Source organism: Bemisia tabaci, chromosome 1 (genome assembly GCF_918797505.1).
Source record: "Bemisia tabaci chromosome 1, PGI_BMITA_v3".
NCBI classification, from domain to species: domain Eukaryota; kingdom Metazoa; phylum Arthropoda; class Insecta; order Hemiptera; family Aleyrodidae; genus Bemisia; species Bemisia tabaci.
Genome location: NC_092793.1, coordinates 48,128,011 through 48,142,195, shown reverse-complemented (window position 1 = coordinate 48,142,195; position 14,185 = coordinate 48,128,011). Strand labels below are relative to the sequence as shown.

General features: G+C 38.0%; 1 protein-coding gene across 8 annotated transcripts in view; it reads right to left on the bottom strand.

Moving 5' to 3' along the window:
* Nucleotides 1–14,185, bottom strand: part of Ca-beta (Calcium channel protein beta subunit) — a 328,761-nt gene that overhangs the window by 56,443 nt on the left and 258,133 nt on the right. The gene's annotated exons all lie outside the window — the stretch shown is intronic.

Genomic DNA, 14,185 nt, shown 5'->3' with positions numbered 1-14,185 from the left:
AATGGGACCTTGATCGATAGTGGCCAATTTCTGACATTATCATCAATAAACGTGCTTCGTATCTACGAGTTCTTCAGCAAACGAGAACGTGAAGTATAGATTTTATACCTTGCTGGATCGCAAGAGAACATTCGTTGGTACGTAAAGTATTAACTCCTAAAATTTTTCAATTACTCCATTTGTGACGATAGCGTTGAGGTTATAGTTTCTTCTTTTCAATATTTTCTTGATTGATGTAATTTTCTAAGACGTTTTTGACTCTTGGTGTTAAATTTGTTAAATAAAAGCTGATCATTGAAAAAAAAGAAATCTTAAAATTGCCACGAAAAAATATGTTTCCTCGAATTACGAATGGCGCTGTCTAATTGGCACTACTTTTTTTGCTTAACCCAAGCATTTTTTATATTTTTTCTAAAAAAAATTTGCCTAGAATTTTGAGATGAGAAAAACTCTTGGTGGCAACTTCAAGCAACGGTAATAATGCAAGTCGGTAAACTCGTTTTTCCTTCATTTAAATCCGTGGAAAATATCGATTTTAGGTGAGACAAGGTGCTTCACTAAGAATCGATTATTTTACATTCATTTAAATGGAGGGAAAACAGCGCTGCCAACTTCCAAAAATGACTATGAATTCAAGAATCATCATGCCTGGGCCATTTTTTTTTTTTTTTTTTTTTTTTTTTTTTTTTTTTTTTTTTTATTGATCCTTTTTTCACGGACTTACAATACTCCTCATTCAATTCGCGCGTAGCCTTGCACTCCTACATTTTCTCCGGAAATTAAGGAAAACATGACATCGAATTTACACTAGACTTTTTCTGGAATGAATACTAGGATTTGTTCTCAAAGTTCGTAAAACTCAATGCACCAAGGTAATTATGAATAAAATAAAATTTGATACAGATGATACCGTTTGAGTATTTCCTCATAAATTGAACTTGTCATCACTGTGACAGCATCATCCTGTGACGTGTATAAACTGTCATAAATTAATGATGAATTCATTTCCATTTTTCTGCGTCTCTCTCTCCTAAAGGCTGATTCAAGTTCGAAACAGGGCTGACAATGCATAAGCTGGTTTTGTTTGTGTTCGTCGTGATTACGGCCATTTGGATGGTCTTATCTGCAAGTGGAGGTTGCATACCTGACGGGAGCCCGTGCAAGGTGAAGAAAGACCCATCTCAAAACGCACAGCTCCAGAAATGCTGCTCCAAATTTTGTGATACAGGGAAGAGGCTCTTATGTGGCCCTTTCAAGGAGGGATGGTGTTTGTAGGAGTAAACCCGCGGATAGCACAGACGCCGTTCATAATTGTTAAGAAGAAGAGGAAGTATATTTGATCATGAACTTTATGTTGAAGGGGCGCGAGCCTTTCTGTTAATATTTTTGTAACTCGATGAACAAACATAAATTCATGTAACTTATACATTCATACATTAAATGTATATTCTCGTGGCATGAGACTGCGGATTTTCATTGGAAGAAGATCTTCCTCGATTAGCAGCCCAGCAAAGTTTTCGAATGAAGGACAGGGTGGATGTAGTAAATTGTGTTTCATTTGTTGTAGATTTTTAGACCTTACGTGGTTTTGAAGATATTATATAACCTATCTGATCTTGTAATAATTATATGCTCTGGTTCTCAATTTTTTGCGTCTGCTACTCTGATATTAAAGTAAATAAATAAAACATTTATTTATTTATGTGTTTTTATCATTCATTCCCTGACATTTTCTGTTCGTCCCCTTTTTCTCTACCTGAGTGTTATATCCAGTGGTCCATTCTGGATTCATGTATAATGACTCTCCCTTAATATCTATAAAATATACGCCGCCCAAATCATATCGAGAAATACTACGATGTGAATACAGCACTCATATATTAATTGATAAAGCAAATGAAATGCCTATTAATCTTAATCGTTACATTTCATACCTTAAAGATAGATCGGGCGAATTAGCTTGATAAACTCCTAGAGTTTTGCTCACCTGAAACAAACAGAACGAACAGTGACATTAGCAACAAGCCGTTTTGGTTGCAAAAAACAATAGGAACAGGATGAGTCTTGGATTTTGCTACTACGCTATCCTAGCAAGTCCTCCGACTCAGGCAAGGATAATGTAACATCGATTCCAATCCACTCGGAAAGAAGTTGCAAGAATACATTGAAAAAAAAGTATGGCAATTGTACCAGAAGATGGTACATTCTGAGATTGGTCTGGTTGATTTTTGACATATAATGACGTAGGGGGTAAAGATGACCGGCCAATTAGTAGCATTTACCATAATTTTAATAATTGCGACCATACAGTCGGTTTGTGATCACCGTATACAAACAACTGTCGCTCAGAACATACTTCTTTTTCTCAGTGTAGCCCAAGCGAAGGAACTGTTTAGTAAAAATGTAAATTTCCGAGGAAAATAGATTCCAAAATCGATTTGATAACAAAAAAGCTGAAACTAATTAAAATCGGCGGTCAAAATTGATTTTCCTTAAAATCTTTTTTTTCTTAAATGATATTATGATAAATGGTCAACATACCGTCCTTGTCGTCAATACTCTCAAAACTTGGGCCAAATTTTGAAAGTAATTGTTTGATTTGAATCATTTGCCAATTCAAATCGTTAATCGGTTCAAAAAATCGATTCCGATTTTCTATTATTCGCGCTAAAATATCAACGATATCTACATCAATGTAATCGATTTGTAATCGGCATTCGGCAACCCTAAGTTTTGGTCACTGTACCTCTTGTATGCGTCCCAACCGAATGTTAAAATAAATTCCATATTATATGTGCAGGAAATTACTTTCTTTCCAGCATGATGATTGGGCACTAGTCAAGAAATCGGCCGAGTTAATATATAAGTGTATAATTAAACTCAGCACATCAGTGCTGATCCGGTATCACTAAAATACGCGTGAAGAAGTTCAGCTCCTGTGAGGGTGGCAACTATGTTGCGTTCCGCTGTAAGTTCAACCGGGGCTTTAACCTTTATAGGACGACTCGTGTCGGTCGATATTACTCAAAAAGTATTAGTATCCTCTCTGCGCGATCAGCATTAACCACCTGCACAATGAAACATATCGTTACAGGCTCATCGCAACATACATGATTTTGTTTCTTTTTTCCCGTACTTTCCACCTAAAAGATGGCAAATAGTTGACTTTCAAACGTGGAGCAACTATACAAGGTAGGAATACTACTTTAGGAAAAGGAAATATATTGAAAATGTAGCCGAACGTCAAGCAAAACTTGTTGCTAACAAGATATATAACAAGCTGAGTAAGCGTTAATCCGTTTAAATTGCATGAAATTCGAGTTTGGGGCCGTACAAGTAATACTTACAACGCATTTTTTCCGATTTTTTGACCCCCCCCCCCCCCCCCTCCCCCATAAAACTCAACCAAACCAGATATTTGCAGTAAGATAGGTATAAGATACCATAACCAGAACACAAACAACTTTACAAGCCCGAAGCGTAAACTTGTTTTGCTCTATGCTGCTAGTGACGCGTGTAATTGATTCTGTAGAAAAGCAGAATTACGAGGCCCGAATATGTCTCTTCTGTCTTGGGCTGTGTTGCTCACGTAGCCCTTGAAGCATCACTACAAAGAAGACAAACGAAACCTACACAATTTGGAAACAGCGCAAGGGAAAAGAAGCGTGTTGATGACGGCGCAGAGATACAACTATTCGTACTTGATGGATGCCCGTGTTGCATATCTGCAAAATCGAAGGCGCGATGGCGCGAGGCGTGAACTCGCAATGCTCCGCTCGGTGCTGCCACTGAGGTGTCGCTGAGATTCGGGAGAAAAGTAAAAGAAGGAGGTGCGCTCACAGGTCTCCTTTCTTCCGTTATATTGTCACTCGATTTTTCTTTTTCTTTTTTAATTTGATTTCTGATTTTTCTACGGATGTATTAAAATATCTTCATCTACAACTCGTATGTGCCGGACCTATGACTTACCCAGAAGAAATAGTCGGGTCCATTTGACCTGGCTTGGGATTTCTAGGGGTAGTTGTCATAAAAAATTCTTTGACACTTGAGTTTTCCTCTTTTTTTTAAATTTGATGTCTGGTTCTGTTATGCGATGTATTTGCAGACTTTCATCTAAAACTTTAGTACACCGGCCCCATCCCCTGAGGAAGTGTTCTTAGCAGGCTTCCGATCAATTGGATCTGGCTTGCTTGTTTGTTTGTTGTTTTTAACTATTTACAATTAAGAAAGAAAAATTAATTGATTAAAAAAAATTTATGTTGAGTAAAAACATTAATTAAAGGATCTAATTTTAATTAAAAGAAGATCAAATTATTCATCGATGGCAAAGTTACATTTACTTAAATTTGAACAATTTCTTTTCACTCCAAATAATTTTTCTCTTCGTTAGAAATTTACAATAGTCGAGAGATATTTTTCGGATAAACATTTCTTTAAGCAGAATTAAATAATATTTTAATTTTTTTTTTTTTTTTTTTTTTTTTTTTTTTTTTTTTTTTAAAAAAACAATATAGGTACTCTTTTGTGCAACAGGCTCATTGGACGGTGAAATTGCTTTAAGGGTAATGCCAGCTAAAATTAAATAAAGATATGGTTGATTTAAAAGTCTTAGAATTCCTCTTATCTGATGCAAACTACATGTAACCGAACGACCGATGATGTTTTTGTTTGATAAGACATAGAATTCTATTCAACGACTTTCTTTCAAGTGAGAATCGACTTTTTTATGATGAATTTGAAAAGAGGTAAAGTCGTCTAATTAACTATCGATAATTACCAATGATGATATTTATATTATAAAATTACTTTCCGTTTGTGAGCGACTCTAAATGTATCGCAAAACTTGACCGGGAGGAGAATACCGCAGGTTTGAGTAATATCTCTTTGAACTTCTGAGGAAGTTTGTGAAGCTCTGCATCAAGGAGGATTGCCAAGAAAAGTTGGAGATAGAGCGAAAGAGGGACGCGAGCTCACATCATGGAATCTTTAATTTATTTTTCATCGCATGTTCAATTTTTTCTCGACTTCGTGACTTGCTGCCCTCGCGTGAAATGCTCGAGGGGTAGAACTGAAGGATTTCATGTGATTCCGAGTCGAAGCCATTTAAATACTTTGCTAGTTTACCAGACACCCGCATTGGATTCGCTGGTCATGAAGGGAAAAGTGCATTAACCCATACTTCATCCGGCACAATGAAGGCATTTCAACAAACTAACTGGGGCATAATATCGATAGCTAAAGTGCGAAACAACGTATCTTCATTGCGGTTTTTCAAAATCTCTGCTCCTATTATATTTATCCGAAGAAAAACAGGTCAACTATACAGCTTGAAGCTTTTACGAAGTACTCCGCTAACAGAGAAGAAAAATCAATGAAGTTTCCAAGACATTAAGTTGATAAGTTTTCCACAAAAAAATAAAAAAAGAGGATAATAATAAATGAAGTAAGTCGGGAAGTCTGCAAGGTCTCAAATAAAGATAATTGGTTTTGGACGTGAGATACGTGCTTTGGTGGGCTCATCGTGGACTCAGGGTAGCAATCCGCAACCTTTCATTTCAGTCCAAAGCGAGAGGCTCACTGAAGTAGTGAAGTTTGAAAGTTTCCCACTCTGAGTTTCGCCCATGTAGCAGACAGGATAAGTCCTACACTGCCGTATGTACTGAAGAAGAACGCCGTGTGAGCCTTCAGGCGTTGCCAAGTCTCATTTAAGCCATTTCTAATTTTTGGGAATATTTGTAAACTTTTTTCATCCAATTTTTTGAAGAATTTTGCTCGTGGTTTGATCTTAAGTTTTTGGAAATTTCAAGGAAAAATATGCTGAACAGTCTGTAGAAATAAATATTTTCTAAGAGAAAATTTGGCAACATTCGAATACTCATACGGCGTCTTTCCATAGCACAGCAGTGCGGCTATATGTTTTGGGGAAGTGATGAAAAATGGAGATGAATCGTTGCCAAGAATCGGTCTACCATTGTACCCGTGCAGTATCAGCCAGCTCTCCCGGTAACGGGTCACAGCACTCACGGCCTTAGATCTGTTGCGATCCAGTCTTACTCCTTTTTTACACCCCCCCCCCCCTCACATAACCAGCCCATACCCTATACATTATCACACATTGGTCGAGTTATTATTCGAGTTATCGGATACAAAAATGGAAGATAATCAACAACTGTGACGGTTAGAATCACTTCATCCCTCTCTTTTTTGCCTTAATATGCCTCGCGCACTTCGAGCCCACACTGGGAAAAAAAATATTGGATCTAGAGTCCAGACTCTTGAAAACATTGACAAGAAAAAATACTCTTTATTCAATCAGATTTTTTCTTAAATCAAAAGGAAATCCGGTCAAATTAAGAGGCTTGGCTCTTGATTTAAGCAAAAATCCGATTGAATCAAGAGTAATTTTTCTTGTTTTTAAGAGTCTGGACTCTTTTTTTTTCCAGTGCACATTTTTTCGCGAGAGTTGTATTTACTGCTGTTTTGAGTAAAGTGGTACGCTTTTCTACCAGTTTTTAATCTTAAAATTTTAGAAAATTTTAAAATTTTAAAATTTTAAAATTTTAAAATTTAATCTTAAAAGTTTCTGTGCGTCATCCGCGCAAACATGCAGAGGTTAGCACGTACTGCTGTCTTGTCCAGCATGAAATGAAAAAGGCCCATTTCATAGATTTAAAGATGAAACTGGTGGATTTCGTATCATATGAACGATTTCTGTGGGTCTTTTGAATGACTTTTGACAGTTTTAAGATCAACAAAGGGTTCTTTTAACGATGCTGCCCGCTCGGATGCCAGTGGGTTCATTTTCTCTCTCAAAAATGCATCCTTCCATTTACAGCTCTCCTCGGTGATACGGAATTTCGACAGTGTAAACGCAAACATGCTTATTTCAAAATTTTCGCTCCCATTTTATACTTGTTTTTTTAAAAAAAAAGAGAGACCGAACCAACATTACATCTTGTAATTTTTACAGAATGTTCTTTACGCAGAGAAGAAAAATCACTAAAGTTTTCAAAACACGACGTTTAGTAGTTCTCCATGTGCAAAATAAAATATGACCGGAAGTCCGCGATGCCACTAACCGAGATGCGCATTTCTGCAGTTTCACCGTCGATATGAGGCCAATTCCGTTAAAATATGAGGGATGCTATGGAGGGTATAAAACTCGGTCCCCGTATTGCAGTCGACATGAAAAAATGTAAATAAAATGGATAAGCGTGCACTGGTTGGCTTTTCTTACATTGCCCCCTTTGATTTATGTTTCAAGCTCACAAGTCACGCTTTGTGCGGAGCTACGTCGGTCAATCAAACTGCTCTCGGTTGACTTGTTACTGCGGTCTCATTAGTCAGAGCTCCCTCGCCGTTTACTTCTCCAGTGTCTTGCGCTCAAGTGGGTGAATGTTCGGAAGAACGCTTCCCTTTAAAATCAAAACGGACTCTCCAGCTCATTTTTATTTTGAAATTATTTCCTTTAGCAGAAATCATGCCCACGGCTATCTGGCTAAGGAAAAACGGCGTATGAGCCTCCAGGCGTTGCCAAATTTCCTTCGATAAAACACGAATTTCCGGGTGAACTTATGAATATTTTCTTTCCAATTTTTTCTTCATCCCATAGATGATTACGTAATTTATGCACAGCGCTTTGCTCATTTTTTACCACCAAATTTTAGCCCGAGGAATAGACCAAATTCTTAGCACTGTACATTCATTGAGGAACAGTAAATTTTAAAACGAAGAAAAATAATACATCCGTGCCTATTTCCATTGTGATGAAACTGAAAAAGTGAAAACAAAGGAGTACCTATGGAACCATTAAGACGATTGACTGCAGGTGCGAGTAAAAGGTGTTTGTTTAATTTTTCCTGCGCGGCCGTTTAAACATAAATTCCTGCTCGCTAATAAGTTGCCGACAACAAACATAAATCCTCGGTCGTGATTCAAAAGCTCGAGGGGAGCAGAACGCACACCTCATACACGAACTCCCCGGGACTCAGGTGCAAATGAAGGATGAGCCAAGTAAAAACTCATTCTCTCGCCGTTGTTTCATCAAAGGGAAATCTTGCATCTGTCTTAATCCTGCTTTATCAGAGCCAGCGCATGTCACGGCCATGCAGAGCTCACTGCCTTACGTGGATATATCATACCAGTAGAACGTTAATGTGTCTCTTTATCAGTCAAGTCACTTCGTGAAAATTATGAAAAAATAAATTTCGACCATTTGTGTCATTCACCTTCGGAAAACCGCGTATGAGGAGTGAATTCATCGGCGGATCCAGCAAATTAGCAACAATGTTTTTCTACATTTGAACTGTTATCGCCTCTGCTGCGGGTGAGTGCCGCAGCGCCAGCGCCAATTGCATAACCTAAGGCACAAATGCACTGTTGGTTGCATAATTTCAGTGTGCGAGCACAGAGAGTTGCATAATTTTAGACGCGGGTACATCGCGGATTGTATAACTGAAGTGTCAATGAATTGTCTTGAAAAATCCTAAACATTTTGTTGCAGACGCGTAAGTAAAGGCACCCTGTGCCTTGTACTGTACTTGTAGATTATGTACTACATATACTGATATGCACGTTATATACTGTATATATAATGTACTGTTGTATGTACTGTAGATTGCATGATTTCGGGTGACGTGCTCTTTTTCAGGCTGATGGACGGGTTTGCCAGCATGTCTTTCGAGATCTCTGATTCAATGAACTTGCCTATAATTACAGACCTGGTTTATGTTAATTGAGTTTTTTATCTTCAGATCGGGTAATGAGAAAGATAAATCCAATCCAAGAGACAGCCTTTAAAACTTTGCAAAGATGGGTTTCATTTTGGTATATTGACGACTTCTAAAGTCAATACTGATAATTAAGTGGATTAAGCCTTCCAAGAGCCAACAACGCCTACCCGACCGCCTGTCATGCCGCACAGTGGATCGAGTCAACCAGAAAGGTCGGATATGAATTTTTTTACTAAAACTGCACATTTTTATGTTAAATTTGTCACATTTTAAATTTTAAGGGGTGACCCTAGAAGAAAATTTGATGAGAAACCCAATGAAACCACTTTTAGTCCCTCAAAATTTTATAAAATCGGAGCTATAAGCGTTTAAAGTTTCCAAATTTTGTCCGACCTCTCCTATTGACTCGATCCACTGTGTGTCGGTAGCTCTAGCGCCGGCGCTAACGTTGTTCAATGTTCAATGTTCAATACGGCCCCTAGAGCGGGATATTGTTACAGGGAACCAGCACAGCGTCCTTTTCAACCGCAAACGGCGTCTTGAGCAACTTTCGATCCCGGATGAAAGTTGTTTACAAGTCGTCCTCAAGTTGAGAACTTTCGGCAGGGCTTTGCTCTACATTGGACCGTGATCGCGTTTTGATGGGTTGTAAAATAATTAAACTTCTGTCGCTTGGCCCTCATCCTTCGATCTAGCGGGCGGTGAACCATTATACTGAACCACCCGGAGAACTTCGAGTCGTAAACCGATGGTCTGTTTTTCAAATTCGTAAATCAAATTTGAATGTGCGCCGGCTGCAGTTGTTAGAATTTTTCTTTTATGCGTTCATTTAACCTTTTTCCTTTTATCCGCCACCGTTATACTTAGTACCGTATGAGCCTTCAGACGTTGCCAAATTTCATCTGTAAAATTACAAATTTTCAAGGAAACCTGTGAATATTTAAATCAAATTGGACGTATTTATGCTTCTAGAATGAACTATGTTACACGTAATCCCTATGCTTATACTTCCTTTTAGCATAAAACGTCCAATTGTTCAGAGAATTTAATTCGCTATCAGATCTAAATTATCTGCAAATTTCAAGAGAAAATATTCATTTTTCTCCTTGAAAATAGACATTTTCTCGGAGGAATTTCGGCAAGTCTCGAATGTTCATACGGTGTTATTCCTTAGAACAGTGACATGGTAGCGTGACATTTTTGTTCACTTTTAATTTGACTCATTCATGTGAGAAAATTCCACCGGTGATCGAACCGTTGAAAAACCCTTAATCATTTAAGGGATGGATTAGATTCTATCTGTAGGATTGGGTTTTGAAATCAGTTGAGGGGTACTCATCTGCGGAAAAGTTTTCGTAATTGAAAGACAAGGTAGTTTTAAAGACATGAATCAATGGGGAGAAAACGTAGTCACCGTTCTACCCACAGTTTAATCGGAATTTGGGCAAAAGTTTCTTAATCAAAAACTATACTATATAGACCCTTATCTTGCCGTTTTTGCAAATGGACCCCGGCAGATTCAACAAATAAAATTCTCAAAAATATCCGAGAGGGTCGCCAGCCAAAGTGGGTGAACATGATGCTCCGTCGATTTCAGCCCTGCGTTAGCTTTGTCCTCTAGATCATTGCTCAAATGCTTATGATCCGTGAGGGCCGAGATTTGATTCTGGGCGTAAAAACTTAATTTTGATTCATCCATGTGATTGTTTGTTTTCGATTATTCTTACTTTTTCTCAAATCTATGGATGATAATTTTTCTCCGATAATGAAAGAACTGACGATCATTTATAGGAAAGGAATTGTAAAAAAATGAGAGCTTTTTGGCGGAATTTCTTTCCGTCGAGGGATGGGGTTGTTACAAAGGTCAGGACGATTTATTTTAGAGTTCTGAACGCGGTCATATCTTACAATGATGCCAATCATATTAAATGAAGACCCTTTCACTTATCAAGTGTTCTGGAAACACTGTAAGAGAATATTCCCAGCCTAAACGTTCATGGTTTATTTAATTTTTATCATGTGCATTCATTATTTGTATTTGCTACTTTTAAATCATACGTATGCGTGTCAAGGACGGCTTTTAAAGTGATAAAAAGTATGACACTCCTCAAAAAATCACAACGATACAGCTTTTGTAAGTGTTTCAAAGGTGGATGTCCCACGATCTAATCTTGTCGACGTTCGTGTGAAGGCGGAGACCTTTGAGTTTCACAAATACCTACGTCAAGGCATTTGTGTTTAAACGGTCTGCCATCATTTTTTAATAAGCCGACCTTTTGAGAAAGCGTTAGCAACCGATGGGAAGCAGCCATAATGTGCCGTGAAGGGTATATGAGTCTACCGACCTTGAATTCTTGCTATCGAGGCGAGTTCTAAATAAAGCAATTAAATGATCTTCGTCTATCAGGGTTGAAACAAACTTAAGGGACTCTTTTTAATGAGGGTCTTAACTTGAAAGTCTCGATTTGAAAACAGCCTAACTCGAAAAAAAAGGAAATCCCTAAATATTGCAGAGACTTTGTCATGAGATGCAGCTTCCATCACTGATTTCTTTTTATTTTCATTTTACGTGAAAAAAGACCCGCCAAAATCCTTGTTTATTTCAATTAGTACCCGACTTCAAGAACTGGGCGATTGATTCAGCGACCCTGACTTAGTTTGGGGAAAAAATCGTCTGGCAAAGTACTCACTCCGGCATTCATCAGTCATCATTAGGCAAATTTTATTTGATTCTGCGCTCATCAAGTTGCTGATTAACCGCATCATCAGGTGAAAAATAGCGTTAGCCCCCGAATTTAGCTTTTGTCTTCCTCGAATGCCATGCCTAAATTGTGAATGTGAAGTCTCCAAAATAAATTGTCTCTGTGTTCAACTTAGAGCAGAACAGATAAGGACCTATAAAATGTGATTTAAAGAGGTTGTCTGTTTACACACACGAAAATGAGTAAGATTGTACTCATAGCATGAATTAGGCAATTTCCGTGCAAATTTAAGCATCAGTATGCGTAGGTATTTCGGTGGGTTTAAAAGAGCAGCATCGCATGATCAAAAGAAACATCTGGAGGATTGTAATTCCATCGATTCTGTTCTAGTAACAGTGTAAAAGGCCGGATGACTTGTGACGATGTTCAAAAACTATTTCCCGTTGTGTAGTATGTATCAATTTCGCGAATAACGTCCCATTCTCGTTGAAATATTTGCCGCCTGATAATTTTCTTTTCAGATTACGTTTCAAGGGGCCCAAAGGACTGGTTTAAAATGTGTTTTAATTATTTTGCCTTAATGGGTCAGTTGCTCTGGTCACAGAATTGTGTTTTGATGCTTGATTCTAGTAGATTAGCTAAAAATATTATGATCTGTCCAATATTAACCGAGATATCGCCCTTGAAAAGTTGGGTTTTTGACGTCATCCACCACGGTAGTGACACCCTTGGTTTCTTCCACCCTCCTGCTTTCTTCCTTCCTTCTATCAGTCGGAGAGACACGTATTAGCACTGGTTACTCTACGTGAAACGCGGATGAAAGCAAGGTGGAAGAAACCAATGGTGTCACTACCCCGGTGCATGACGTCAAAAACCCAAATTTTCAAAGGGCGATATCTGAGTTAAAATTAAGTTCCTGTATGGACACATCTTAATATTTTTAGCTACTCTACAAGAATCAAGCATCAAAACACAATTCTGTGACCAGCGCAACTGACCCATTGCGTTTTTTGAGTCGCTATTTTGAAAGTGAGTCATTTTTCCATCATTATTAATATTGGTAGGTACTTCATAAATTTTTTTAGGAAAATCGGCAAATGTTTTCTGGGTGCTTTTACGGCTCTCATCGAAAATTTCAACCGCTTAATTTTCAATGAGATGAAGGGATTAAATAATTTAGGCAATTAATTAATTATTATTGTTTTTCTTTCATTTGTATAAGAATATTTTTCTTGTAATATAATAATCCTGATTCGAAGATTCGCAGATGAAAATTCGCTTAGAACTTGCATCTGAATCCATTATGGTATTGGCAATAAATAAAACGAATACCGACTATATTTATATGTATATTTAACATTGCCATTTGTATATATCCTTTTAGACCCGCTCAAACACAATATAGATTCCGGGACTTATTAAAGTAACAGGCTTATGGAAGAAAGCCCCCAAGCCAGAGAAGGGAGGTTTGAGGGGCCTCTCATGGGAAATTTTCAAAATTGCAGGCTTCAGAGATGCAATTTAGGGCTTACTCAAAGTAAATTTCAAGTCTACGGAATAGCCGGTACCTGTCAGGAACCCATGTTAACATTAATATTTACACAACTATCTCCCTCCAGGATAGGGACCTGTCAAGCATGACAAACAAAAATTACGAGAAAAGATGGGCCAGAGGGGCCCATGAGACTACGAGGAAGACCCCCAAACTTGGATTGGACGCAAAAATTGTGCTTATTTGTGGAGTACCGACGCAGATTAAGACATTTCTCTGGTAGGTACCGGGTAACTCAACAATTTCGGTGCAAATTTGAACCGGGACCCGGGGACAAAGGTCCCATCAGCCGTCCCCCCTTTTGGGCAACCCTGCATCCTTTGAACGAGAGATTTTAATCAGTTCAATAATCACTTGCTATGGAGTTTTCAATTCGCACCATTTTCCTCCGCCCATTTTTAAATACGTCCTATAACTCGTACTCGTTGATTTATTTGATGATATTGTTCAATTCAAATTAAAACCTGTGTTCAAGCTCATTCATCTTAAAATATACCAGGAACGAGGAAAGGCTCAGAATTCATGGACTAACGGACTCAAGGAATACAGCAAGGTCACGAGTGAACCGAGCGCACAAACTAAGCTATTTTACCAGGATTTTGCATATCGAGAAGAAATGCACACTACTACGCTGACTAATCATGAATATAATATGTGTGCAAACTGCTGTAAGCAACCCGTGCTCTGTTCCAAGAACCCGAGAAAGCTACTGCATCCTCGTTTCAAACCAAACAAAAAGAACTTGCTTTAGTTAGCACTCAGTTGCTCGGAAATCAATACTGCCTCCTTGCGGGGTTAACCTCAAAGTTTCAATTCACGATGGTATAACTTTGAGCCAATATTTAAATCCTTTTTATCTTTTAATTATACATACGGACGAACAAGAATTCTATGAGGGCAATTTCTGTAAATGTTAGAGATAATCTTAGGATTCACTTAGTTCAGAAATCAAATTCACATCGGATCAATAGAGTCTCCATCAATGAACTTATGTGGATGTCTAACATTGAGTTCGAGTGTACCCTTTGGTTTTTCAAAATGAGTTGCTGTTTACCCATGGTGTTTTTAATCCAATATGGACGAAAAATTAAAACTAGATTACTTAAAGCGAGCCAGTAATGAGTTAAAATAGCCTGTATAGTCGGGAGTTGTCGCGACCTCGAGGCAATCCATGAAGCAAACAGTCTCAAATTGAAACT